This window comes from Camelus bactrianus, chromosome 26, assembly GCF_048773025.1.
Source record: "Camelus bactrianus isolate YW-2024 breed Bactrian camel chromosome 26, ASM4877302v1, whole genome shotgun sequence".
Taxonomy (NCBI): Eukaryota; Metazoa; Chordata; class Mammalia; order Artiodactyla; family Camelidae; genus Camelus; species Camelus bactrianus.
In genome coordinates, this window is record NC_133564.1 from 2,443,153 (window position 1) to 2,456,846 (window position 13,694).

The following is a 13,694-nucleotide window of genomic DNA, read 5'->3' on the forward strand; positions in this document are numbered from 1 at the left end:
ACCATCTACGTCACTGTGCAGATCATCTTTACTTATTTTACTGCACTTTTTGGAATCACCTTCTCACTTGGAAAAACCCCTGTGTCAGTTGGATTTGTAAGTAAAACAATTCTTTTTCTTACCTAGAACATCAGTGATGTTTTCAAGATGATAAAAAAAATTTGCCCATGGCATTTAAACAGTTGCTTGTTCTCGTAACTCATGGCTAACGGTCTCGTATTTGTCACAATTGGAGAACTGTGTTTTCTTTGTGCAAATTCTCATTGCTTTGGTGACGCAGGGACACTTGTCCTTACTGGATGGAGTATGATAGTAGTTTTTTGCATTCTCTCCCTAAATCTGGAGTCCTGTGTTATGTTTCCTGTTAACTTAAAAAATAGGAATATTGTTATTTACCTAAATATCTAACCTCACACCAGTGGTGCATATCAAATTGGTCCAAATAGGAATTCCAATATTAAATGAGACAGTAATTTCACAACCCACTTTTCCAAAAATTTGGATTGATGGTTCAATTATACCAGGGACATTAGCTGTTTTAATTGAATCAATCATTGCTTTCTTCAATAAAATTTTCCATTCCATCTGCTCTTTTGGTTTATTGTTCTTCAGTGTTTCATTTGCTTTCTTTCCCAAAAATATATGATTTTGGCTTTTGTCATTGAAAATCCTTGCTGGTTTTGCTACCTCATGCTGGAGAGGAAGGCTTGTGACTGTCTTATAGTCACTGGTTTCATGGTTTATGAGTGCTTAATGCCACGTTGCAGGGGTGTGGAGACCTAATGATTTGTGTACATAAAAGGCTTAGTCTACACTGAGTGCAGGGTTAGTGTTCGCAGCCCATGTCATCAGTATCATAATTAATCCATTACAATCATCCTCTATTAATCAGTGTTATCCTTCTAACGTCTCCAGGAGAGGAAATGTAGTAGTCTAAATGCAAATCTTTGCCAAACTTTGTCAATTCAAAACATTTAAAGCTTTGCTGTCAATAGGACTGTGTGCTTTCTGTCCCTAATTCTGCTTCTCCTGACCCAGGACGCGGTCTCCACAGCTGATGATCCGTGAGACAGTGGATTCTTGAACCCATGGCTCTGTGTGTTCTGAGACATCTGGGGACTTCAACACTGTTTTAGGGTCTTTGGTTCCCACCTCTTCATAGCATTGCTGAGATGAGATCTGTGGGTTCACCCTCATTCTTGAGTGTATTGTGCATTTTTTCTAGAACCAACACACGCCACCGTGGCAGCACTGCTTTGACCACGTGCTGGGACAGCGTGTGCTTGTCAGTTCTTGGGTTTAAATTTTCTGTTCTAATTTCTATAATGGGGTATATGGACAGATACACTCCATGTAAACAGAAGCTCTGTGGGGTTTTCAGCAACTTCTAAGAACATAAATATTCCTGAAGCAGCTAATCTTCCTCCCAACAAGTGAGGAGCAAGCCGGCAAGCCCTGGGTGCCTGTGGCGGCCAAGCTGTGCAGCCCAGGCTGCTCACCGAGGAACAAGGAGAAAATCTTAAAAACCTACTTCCATGCTGTCTTTCACAGAATCTCAGAAATGAACGTTTTAATATCTAAAGAGGGGTGGTTTTTTAAAATAAATTTTTTATTTTTTTCCTTTTTCAGTTTTATTAGGTAGAATTTTTACAGTTCAAATTCACATACACATATTGCATGCAAATACATGTATAGAGCATACTGCATTTTTTGTTTACATATATGTACTAATTATTGTTTCTAAGAACAGATTAGAGCTTTAGATTTTTAAAATTAGTTACCAGAGGTTTAAGGACATCTACAAAAGAATAAACAGAATATGGTAATCCAATCACAAAGGACAGTCAGATGTGCTTGCATATATTCAAAAAATCAAAACAATATTTAGTTCATTTGTGGTCTTATTATTATTGCTATTAATTTTAGATTCCCCATAAATGAAGTCATATGGCATTTTTCTTTCTCTTTCCACCACACTTCACTTAGAATGACAGTCTTCTGGTCCATCCATATTGCTGCAAATGGCATCTTTTATGGCTGAGTAGTATTCCATTTTATATATGTATCACCTCGTCTTTATCCAGTCATGTGCTGATGGACATTTGTGTTGTTTACATGTTCCCTGTTCTATGTCCCTTCTGGCAACAATTACTGATTTTAAATATTTTCCACCTTAAAATCCTTCCTGAAGGAGATGTGGTAACTGGAATCAAAAACAGTTCCAGCACAGGGTTGTGTGTGATGGGCCCTGGGGGCTTGGTAGAAAGGTTGGCAGAAAGGATTTCAGATTCTGATCAAATGAGTCCTCCTCTTGTAGCCCTGCTGACCGCCTCTCTCACGGCCTGCCCTACAAGTCTGACCAGTCCCTTCTGTGAATCCTACTGTATTGTGCACAAAATTTGTCCAATTGGTGTCATCCAGTAGGGACCTTAAGTGAGGCACCCAAGCTCCTGTGTTGATTTCTTCCATCAGCCCTTAAATTCCTTGGGAGCCAGGACTGTCTCATTGCCCCAAGGATCCCTAATTCCTAGTGAGATGCCTGATAAAGCTGATACTTAACAAGCACATGGGTCAAATGGAAAAACCTGATCAAAAAAAGGCCCTCATTTTTCAGACATGCCTACTTGAACACATAGTGTAAAATGACATGTCTTCTTGGATTTGCTGTCAAATACTTCAACAAAGAACAAATAAAAGAACAAAGGTCTGAATAAAGGAAATATGGAAAAGTTTGTGAATTCCTTAATCTGGGTGATGGGCTGATTGTACTATACTTACTGATGTATACATAAGTTAGTTTATAATTTTACTGTCATTAGCTAAATGGCAAGTATTAATACGTATTAATTGAAATCCTTAGAACTGAATAAACTTACCCCACATAAAATCATTAATATCCTAGTAGTTTGTCTTTCAGAAATCTTTTCCCACACAGACAGGAAAAAAGGGAAAGGCAGATCCGTGGAGTATTTCCACGTTGTCAAAAGACCAAAGGCCGATACAAAAGAAGAGATTGTAAAAAAGATAAAGAGGCTGAAATTAATGTCCGGAAAACCTAGCTAACAATCCTAAATGGCCCAACATAACTAACCTCAGCACTGCTGCATCAAGAATTGGGCAAATAGCACCTAGTGGATTTTTTTTTTAATAAATAAATAATGATCCAGTTCCTACCACAGGCAATTATGAGAAGACTGAGTATAAGTTCTAACACCAACTAGTGTACAAATCATAATTTCTACTTGATTCAAACTGCTTCTTCTATAAAATTTGAATATTTTTATTCTTAAGACAGATTTGTGGCCTATGACCTAGTGATAAAATTTTCAACTGGCTTGTATTAAAAAAGTTCACCATAGTGAGAGTTTATTACATCAAGTATTCATTTTTGGGAAACCCATGTGCCTTGTTACCCTCTTTCATAAGATTTCCTGTGGAAAATTCAATCCTTCATTCAGGAAAAGGCTGAGCAATATACTTCATGGAAAAACCTTCATAAACTGCAACACAAGAAAATGAAAATGAAAGTGAGCAGCCCGTGAAGCCGGCAGACACACAGCGGACGGCTGAGTTCCCGCCTCGAATTTCTGTAACCAGCAGGGAAAATGTGCATTTCAAGAAATAGACATAAACACTTTTCAGGACCTGAGCACACAATTTCCCTTTCAGGGTTTAGTGGGCTTCCATTTAATTCTATGAGAAATGTTTAAAACAACAGAACAACACCTGAGATAGGGTTTAAAGTAACTTTTATGTCTTAGTGAAAATAAAGCCAGCTGATAGTTATCATTTTTACTTTATTTGATCTCACTCTCTTACTTTACCTCCCCGACCTCCTCCACAAAATGATGGTGAACATCCCCTCCTGGGTCAGAAGGCTAAGTGGAAACTACCAATCAAATGGAGGTGTGCTTTGTTGTTTATTTTTCAAAACAAACAAGTTTCATTCATATGATTTAATAATTAAGATCAGAAACAAAGTCTACTCAATAAATGGAAGCCAACACATGTCATCATAGCTGCTCATCAGGTTTGGCCCCACGTTACACACTTTTAAATGGACATGTGCCATGTGCTGTCATGGGAAACGGTGAGTGGGTACAGGGCCTCTGCTCTCACAGGGCACACAGCCTGGTGGGGGAGGTGGTGTTCAATCATTGCCCTTTTTTTTAATGTACTTACAAATTATGGGAAATGCTATTTAAAAAGAACAAAATGAGTCAATGAAAGTGAAAAATACAAGGACAGTATTTAGGCTGAGGGAAGACAGGGAACCTCTTTGAAGAGCTGACACTCCACTGAGACCCAAAGGACAACTCCGGTGCTGCAGGTGAAGGACAGGGACACATTGATAAAGGGCTGATATCCAGAATATACCAAAATCTCTTTAAACTCAACAAGAAGGATGAACAACCTGATTAAAAAATGAGCAAAATGCCTGAACACACACCTCATCAAAGAAGAAATCTAGATGCCAAAGAAGTCTATGGAAAAATGCTCCACAGCATCTGTCATCAAGGGGATGCAGACTGAAACAGCGAGGTACCACTGCACACCTGTCAGAACTGCCAAAACGCAGAACACTGACAGCACCGAATGCTGGTGAGGACGTGGAGCGTCAGGAATTCTCATGCATTGCTGGTGGGAATGTAAAATGGCCCAGATATTTTGGAAGATGGTCTGGCAATTTTTTACAAAACTAAACGTACTCCTAACATATGATCCAGCAACTGTGCTCCTTGGTGTTTACTCGATGAAATGGAAACTTATGTCCACACAGAAATCTGCATACAGATGTTAATAGCAGCTTTATTCATAATCACCAGAACTCAGAAACAACTAAGCTGTTCTTCAGTAGGTGAATGGATAAACTGTGGTCCAGCCAGAAAATGGACTATTATTTGGTGCTAAAATGAAATGAGTTATCAAGGCATGGAAAGACATGGAGGAACCTTAAATGCATATTACTAAGTGAAAGAAGCCAATCTGGGAAGGTTCCGCAACTGTCTGATTCCAACTGTATGGTGTTCTGGGAAAGGCAAAACCACAGAGACTAAAAGATCAGTGGCTGTCAGAGGCTAGAGGGGAAGGAGCAATGAATGAGGTGCAGCACGGAGCATTTTAAGGTCACTAAGACAGACTACTCTGTATGATGCTGTGACGGTGGATACATGTCATTGCACATCTGTCCAAACCCACAGAGTGCACACCACCAAGTGTAAATCCTAGTGTCAAGTCTGGGCTCTGGGTGATGATGACTTGTCAGTGCAGGTTCACCCATTGTCGCAAATGCACGCTCTGGTTCAGGCGTCAATAGTGAGGAGCTCTGGGGACAAACTGCATTTCATACACCGAATCCAGCCCCAGCCAAAGCTGTTAATAAAACTCTGTGGGTGTGTGGAATGTCTGGCTGCTCTGGCGTCTGAACAGCAGAGCTGAGCAGCCGCACCAGAGATCAGGAGGTTTGCAGACCCTGAAATACTTACTCCCAAGCCCTTGACAGAAAAAGTCTGCTGAGCCCTGTTCTAAACGAATCACAATTCACCCTGATGAGACAGGACAGCAGGGCCCAAACCAGGCATGCTTAATGGGACTGAAGCAATGTTTTAGTTCCAACACCTTTGCTGAAGTCCTGCAGATCCAGCGACAGACTGTAGCCAGGTAGCGTCTGCAGAAGGAGTCGGTAGCAGACCTTCCCGCCAGGCTCCGGGATGCCGGGGGCCGCGCGCTGCACGGGGGCCACCCGCTTGAAGAAGGCGGACTTGTGGTGGAAGCCGATCAACTCATAGAGCTCGGAGAGGATGCTGCACTGCTGAATTCTCTCCTAGGAATGCTGAAGCACAGGGAGAAAAGCAACAAGCATCTGAACGAAACATGTAAGTGAAAAAAGACCCTTAAAAAATTTTCCCTTAAAACAGAGACCCAATGACACAGGAAGGAAGAGGAAGGCTGACTTCGTGCACTGATGGGACCGGATGCAGAAATGCAGGGAAGCAGCGCTGTGCAGACGCTCCAGACCTCCTCTGGGCCCCACCTTTCCACGTTCCGCCTCTCCTTTTACTAGAAAGGTCCGTATTCCCTGAAACAGAGGAATCTGCTACCTAAACATGGGACACAGAAAAGGGAAAGAGGAAAAGGACGGGAAAGTAAAGGAACAACAGTTCATCTACACCCTAGTGTTTGGGCGGGGCTTTCACCAAACACACAACCTCTCAAAGCACAGAGAACACAGTGAGAGGCTGACAGAGTGACTGCGACTTCTGCTCCTTAAACACAAGCTACCTGCCAGCACACGCTGTGCCCGTTACTGAATCATTACAATCATTTCAGAAACTATTACTACCCCGGCTCACAGGCAAAGAAATCTGAATCTCGGGGAGGATTTATTATCATCCTGGACAAATTCCCACGGCCAAGAAGTGTCAGAGCCTCCGGCAGACCCTGGACTAAAATGCTCCTCATCACCACGGGCCCTGAGCCTCAGGCTGAGGCCACGTTAGGTCTGCACGGGCCCAGAGCATGAGTCTGTTAGACAGGGAGTGGTCCCACTTGAAGTGCCAGGCCAGGGCCCTCAGGAACCTATGTAATGAAACCAAATACCCAAACTGATTTCCAACGCACTTCCCTGTCCGGTAGGACTGCTCGGCACATCTGGCTTATCACCTGTGCACAGGATGTGCAAGGGGCCCAGACAGTGACGTGACGTCCCAATGGAAGTGGCTCAGAGACCGCTTCATCACAGGACAGACTCTCCCGGCTTCCAACGTTAACTCTCCTTTCCATTTCCAACTGGAAAGTAAGTTTAGACTTGTTTTCCTCTCCAGAAACAAAGACAGTGGTAACATCAGCGGGAAACTCAAGACTGAGGAAGAGTCTCCTGGCCATTTGGAAGGGTAGGCTGGGGAGGGAACAGAGATAGGGATCAGAAAGAGCAGTGTTCCAGTCCAAAGTCTGCACATCACTCGCTTTGACAGTTTCCTTATTAATACAGGTGATAAAATCTAATTATGATTGTTGGGAAAACTAAATGAAATAACGTATGCCACTAGCATAGGTGTAAAATCCTAAATGAGTGTTCCAGAAATGGACGTGACCATGGTTAGATAATGTCTGCCAAATCTTGTGTGCTAAGCTCACATCAGCCAGCCAGAGATGTGCCAGAGAATGCCTCAACAGCCAGCAGCCTTCTCCAACTTGGAAACTCACAGTGTCCGAAGAACAGGCAGCGGTGGATGCTTTGGGACACTCTGGAGGTAGCACTCCAGTGATGACTTTAAAAAGCTGGGGAGAATTTAGGGGACCATACAGTTCAAATACAGTAAACTCATTCCATGTCTACAAATATTCATCTGTAGCCATGATGATTCAGAGAGGAAATACATATTCAAACGTATATCATTTTCCCACATAAGTGCATCAAAACAATTTGGAAAGAATGTAACTTTCTTCTCTAGATCACACAGTGGGGATTACGAGGTTTGTACTGAAAGCCCTACGTGTAAATCATCTGCAAAAGTAACTGGGTCCATTATCAGTCATCATCATTTGAAGGGAAGGATGGAAAAGAACAAAGCCAAGCTAATACGCTCCGGTATTATGTTGGGTTATGATGTCACAGAGGAGACGGACAGGTCATCAAGGAAACACTCTGCCGTGATCACGGAGCCAGGGAGCGGGATGGGCGGCAAAATGTAAGGCGCAGCCGTAGTTGTGCCCTCGCTTCTAGGCAGGTACCCAGTCACTTCGACAAGGTGTCAAAAGTGTATGCCAACGTCCTCATCACCTGTCATGCATTAAAGAGAAATGGAAACCTATAAACGGCCAATAACCTCGGTGGGTACACCGTCCAAAGAGCAACGTCACAGTTTGACAACTGGCTATCCCGTTTCCCTGGGCTTCATTCTTGGAGAACCTTAAAAACCACTCCTCTGTCCTCAAGAAATGCTGCCTACTTGTCCTATCTTTGGCTCAGGGATACAGCACGTTCACGTGGACTTTAATGTCTGCACAGATTTGACTGTCTTTCTCCAGGTTCACTTGTCCATTCTGAAGAGGCCTGAGTTAAGTCCAAACTCCATAAGATCAATTCCCTCCAGTGACAACTCAACGAGCCTGCAATTACAAACCAACTGAACAGGACTGTCCTCAGCTAAAAATGTCACCCGCCCTTCACTGTTTTCTTAATCTCCTGTCCTGGCTAATTGCAACAGACTAACACCACCCTCCACCAAGTTCCCCAACTATGTCAAATAGAAAGTGAGGTCCATAAAAGAAGAGACAACTCCATAGTCACCTCTGAATTCCTAGCATATATTAATGTCAATAAATAGAACTATGATTATGGCTTCTTTCCTTTAAAACCTTTCTGGTTATTTAAATGAGACCATGGAAGGGAGGTGTTTGGGTCCAGTATCTTGATCCAGAAGACTCTGGAGACCTTTTTCGGAATGGCTGCCCACTGATTCATTCAAAACACAACTTCTCTTTCTGGGAGGAGCTGTGATTTTCTGCCAGGAGTTTGTTGTCACTCTCATGCCAGAACAGATTTAAACTAAATACTTACATTGGATATGTTATTTTTCCCCGCTTCCAAAAAAATTAACTTTCCTTACTTCCTTGCCTTGAGGAATGCTTTTTTACTTTTCTTTCTAATTCACAATTTATAAAGCAGGATTCTCAGGATGTGCTTGGTCTTACATAAGAACAGCCATCCAACTCCCAGTGTGAGAGGCCTGGGGCTCACCTCCTACCCTCCTGCCAAGGCAACTGAAACTCAGTTCAGGAGCCAACTGGCCCCCAAGGCTTCTAAGGGTCACGTATCTCCCAGAATCCCTGCTTTCTGGTTTGACTTGGCTTCTGAGGATTTCCCCTCACTTTCTTGACAATTAGCTGTGCAGCTTGAAAGATGAGGAAGGAAGGTCTTATTTCTTAATCAGCATTTTAAGGAACTTATGTAATGAAGGTTTTCAAGAGTTTCTAGAACCCTCCATTGCCGAGACAGAAAACACACTAGATATATTCTAAATCTAGCTATCATGTGCATTTTTTATTTGCTTTTGTTTTCTTAACTGCTAACAGACATTTTTGAATTAAAAAATAAAATAAGTCCCCAAATAGGATAGAACATTGAAGAGGAAACAAAATTAAAGGGCAAAGACAGAAAAATGATAAGTACTCTACAAAGTTAATAGAAAGAATACACTATAGATCAGATCAGCAGTTCTCAGTAACAGCTAATTGAAACCTGACCATGAGGTAAAATGTCTCTCCTGTCAGGCGACGGCCAACACAAAACAGAATTAAATCAACAAACTAAAATTCTAAGTCTGGCGAGGTAGAGAAGTCTACCAGCTAAATGTGTTTTCTTCTGGTAAAGAGGGAGACTCACAAGATATTTCCTGTGGAGCCTGAGCCCAGGTGAGGATGGTGAAGTGAGCTCTGTAAGTACATAATTAGCAAAGTGAGTGATGAATAAAGAGACGTGAGCTTTGATGACAGAGATGATGCTACTATTCACTTGTCCTGTAAGTATGTCTTCACGTTCAATGATCAATACCTTGGCGTCCTCAGGGATTGAGATTATAGGAAAATGCACAGCCCGGGCCTAGACCTCCTCTGTGATTGTGGCACTGCACTTAGATGTTTCAAGGGCACCTCCAACTCCACCTGCAAAGAGCTGACTTCATGGTGCTCCTCCCATAGCCGTCCTGCCCAGGGCCCCTTGTCGGGGTCAAGGTCTGTCTGCCTCTCCCAGCTCAGTCCCATCACTCACAGATGTGACTGGACCCCTCCTTCAGGGCCCAATTTCCTCAGTCAACGAGTCACACCACCCACACCTCACCTACCAGTTTCTCACTGGCACTCCCTCAGCACTGACTCTGTGCTGGGGACCACGCTGCACATTGTGTACACGTTATCTCACTGGATCTCCACAGAAGTCCTGGGAAGTCGGTATATCACTGCTTCAAGTAATAAGATAAATTGTTTCACTTCCTTGAGTGCATCATCCAAAGTGACACGGCTACTGAGCCACAAAACTGGGACTGAAAACCAATTGAAAATTGAACACTGCTACACCTCACAGCCACCCTACTCTGACTTATCACATCACCTCCTTCCGAGCCTTCTAAATGTTTCTAATCATTCTACAAGACAAAAGTGATATACGAGAGCACCCATCTCCCCTACTTAAAATCTGACAATGACGTTCCACTTCCCTTAGGAGAAAGCCCCACCGGCCTGAGTACAGCCCAACGGCCCGGCATCTGCGTTCCCTGCGCGGCCGCGCCACCTCACCCACCACGCAGCGCTACACTTGCCGTGTCCAGGACAGGGATGCTGACTCCGTACAACCCGGGGCTCTTCTCACTCAAACAATGATCACCCTCTTCAGTGCTGACTCTCAGAAAAATATTTTCTCTGGATGAATCAGTATCTTTTTCCTTACAACTTCCCATCATTGATAATGAGCTCCCCCCAAAAGAGAGAAAACCTAATACTCAGACTCCTTATCTGTAAAGTGTGAATAACAAGGAAATATGAGAGGTTTTAAGCGAAATAATATTCATGTGAAGCTAAGGGACAATTCCCAACATACAGTAAGCACTCAATATGTGCTTACTTAATATTAATAAAATAGATTCCATTCCAGCAACCTTAAATCAATGCTTTATGGCTTTGTCCAAAAGACTACCAACAAACTATTGGACGAACCCCTTTGAGCAGATCCACCCAAGCGTACTGGGATAGGTAAGACTTGACTCCAGTTATAGCTGCAGCCAACCAGCACTACGGGGCGGGGGCAGTTTGCTCAAACTCTTACATGTTGTTTGAGCATTTAGTTGTAGTTATTGAATAAAGACAGGTATTATATAGTCAAAGCTCCTGAAACATAAATCTTCAAAGATTGATGCAAATTAGTTTCAAGTACAACACTCTCACTAGAAATTATTTGAAAATTATAGTCTTAGCTCCTCCACACATCTAAAGGGCATTTTCTTAATGTATCTGACTATAAACACTGAAAGGATTGTTTAAAAGAAATTAAGATGAAGCCATAATTAATAAGCTTTCAGTATAATCTGCACAAAGCCCCAACCAAGTGTCTCACTTCTCACTTCCACATAGGTGTTCAGGTAGCTTAACCTGGGTCTTGGTTTCTTATGACACGGGGGTGGGAAGAATTTTGGATAGATTTATGTAGCAAATATAAATCTAGGGTATTTGCTGTGTAGGAATCCTAGAAATAAAAAAATTGATATATAGTCCCACCCTTAGGAAGCTCAGCCTTTCCAATTACAACAGCATTAAAAATAAAATGAGAGATACATTTAACAAAATTTTACAAGATTTGCACATTGAACATTTTGAAGTATCACCAAAAAAAAATTAAAAGATCTACATATATGGAAGGTATCCCATGTTCATGGAATGGTAGACAATATTGTTAAAAATGTTAAGACTCCCGAAAGTGATCTACAAATTTAATGGAATCCCTATCAAAATTCCAGCTGACTTCTTTGCAAAAATTGAAGAACTGATGCCAAAATTCATATGGAAGTGCAAGGGACCCAGGTCAGCCAAAACAATCTTGAAAAAGAAGAGCAAAGTTGGAGGACTCACTCAAAGGTTACTACAAATCTATAGTACTCAAGGCATTATGGTACTGGCATAAGTTTGGATGCATAAATCTATGAGACACAATAAAAAATCCAGGGGGAAACTTACATTTACAGTCATTTTTCCAGAAATGTGCCAACAAAACTCCATTGAAAGAATAGTCTATTCAACAAATGGTGCAGAGACACCTGGGTATCTGAAGGCAAAAGAATGAATCTGGAATCTGGACCCCTTTATTTTATATAACAAATGAAATATTAATTCAAAATGGATCATAGACGGAAACGTAAAAACTAAATGTATAAACTTTCTAAAAGAAGACATAGTTTAAATATTTGTGGTTCAAGGATATGCTATGGCTTCCTAGATACAATACCAAGAGCACAAGTGAAAAACAAGAAAGATAAAATGGACTTCATCAAAATTAAAACCATTTGTTACAAAGGACATCATCAAGAAAGTGAAATGAAGGGGAAGGGGGTAGCTCAAGTGATAGAGTGCGTGCTTAGCAAGAAAAATAAAATGAATAAATCTAATTACCTCCCCTAGAAAGAAATTGTTTTAATGTTTAAAAAAACTAAAGTGAAACGACAATCTGCAGAATAGGAGAAAAATTTTCAAAGCATATATCTAATAAGAGACTAGTATCCAGGATATAAAACAAATGCTTACAACTGACCAATACAAAGAAAATCGACCCAATTTTTAAATATGCCAAGTATTTAAATAGATACACAATTGGCCAATAAGCATATGAAAAGATACTCAGCATCACTAGCGAAATCAACATCAAAATGATATCTGATTTTACACTCACTAGTATGGTTATAATCAAAACATGGACAATAACAAGTGTCGGTCAGGAGGCAGAGAAATGGGAACCCTCAATACGCAGCCATTGGAAAGGGGCAATGGTGCAGCTTCTTTGGAAAAGCCTAATGTTTCCTCAAAAGGTTAGAATTATATGGCACAGCAATTCCACTCCTACATATAGAGTCATCCCTCAGTATCCTCGGGGGGTTCGTTTCAGGAACCCCCCACCCTGGATACCATAATCCAAGGATGTTCGAGTCCCTTTACAACCAGCCATCTGGATCCATGAAGTGGAAACTACAGATATGGCGGGCCAACTGTACAGCCAAGAGAATGAAAATATATTCTCACAAAAACTTGCACATCAATATTCATGGCAGTATCATTCAGAGTAGCCAAAGGTTACAAACAATATCCATCCATCAATGAACGGATAAACAAAATTACCAAGAATACTCCCACAAACTGTTGGTCATTGAATCTTTGACAAAGGAGGTGAGAACATACAATGGAGTAAAGAGAGCCTCTTCAGAAAATGGTGTAGGGAAAAGTGGACAGCTGCATATAAATCAATGAAGTTAGGCTACTCCCTCACAGCATACACAAAAATAAATTTAAAATGGCTTAAAGACTTAAACATGTAGTCAATACACTATAAACCTCTTAGAAGAAAACATAGGCAAAACATCTGACATACATCTCAACAATGTTTTCCTAGAGTAGTCTACTCAAGCAATAGAAATACAAGCAAAATAATACAAGTAGGATCTAATTAAACTTACAAGCTTTTGCACAGAAAAAGAAACAAAAAGACAATCTATGGAATGAGAGAAAATAGTTGCAATAAATGAAACTGACAAGGGCTTAATTCCCAGAATATGTAAACAGCTTTTACACTTAATAAGAAAGAAAAACAAACAATTCAAATCAAAAATGGGCAGAAGTCCTAAAGAAACTTTTCTCCAATGAAGACATACAAATGGCCAATAGGCACATGAAAAAAATGCTCAATATCATTATCAGAGAAATGCAAATCAAAACTGCAATCAAGACTCACCTCTCACCAGTCCGAATAGCCATCATTCAGAAGTTCACAGACAGTAAATGCTGGAGAGGCTACGGAGAATTGGGAACCCTCCTGCACTGTGGTGGGAATGCAGTTTGGTGGAGCCATTGTGGAAAACTGTATAGAGGTTCCTCAAAAGACAAAAAATTGACTTCCCATATGACCCTGCAATCCCACTCCTGGACATATATCCAGA

General features: G+C 41.4%; 1 protein-coding gene across 46 annotated transcripts in view; it reads right to left on the bottom strand.

Annotated features, from left to right (window-relative positions):
* Window positions 1-1,588: 1,588 nt before the first annotated feature.
* The window catches only part of LOC141575151 (uncharacterized), a 188,902-nt gene continuing 176,796 nt past the window's right edge, over window positions 1,589-13,694 (bottom strand). For 44 of the 46 annotated variants that reach the window (XM_074353747.1, XM_074353735.1, XM_074353745.1 and 41 more), the window contains one exon: window positions 1,589-5,833. The gene's annotated coding sequence lies outside the window, so the exon portion shown is untranslated. Of the gene's footprint in view, window positions 5,834-11,727; window positions 11,851-13,489; window positions 13,630-13,694 lie in introns of all 46 variants that reach the window. The other 2 variants (XM_074353729.1, XM_074353719.1) reach the window with 2 other exon arrangements.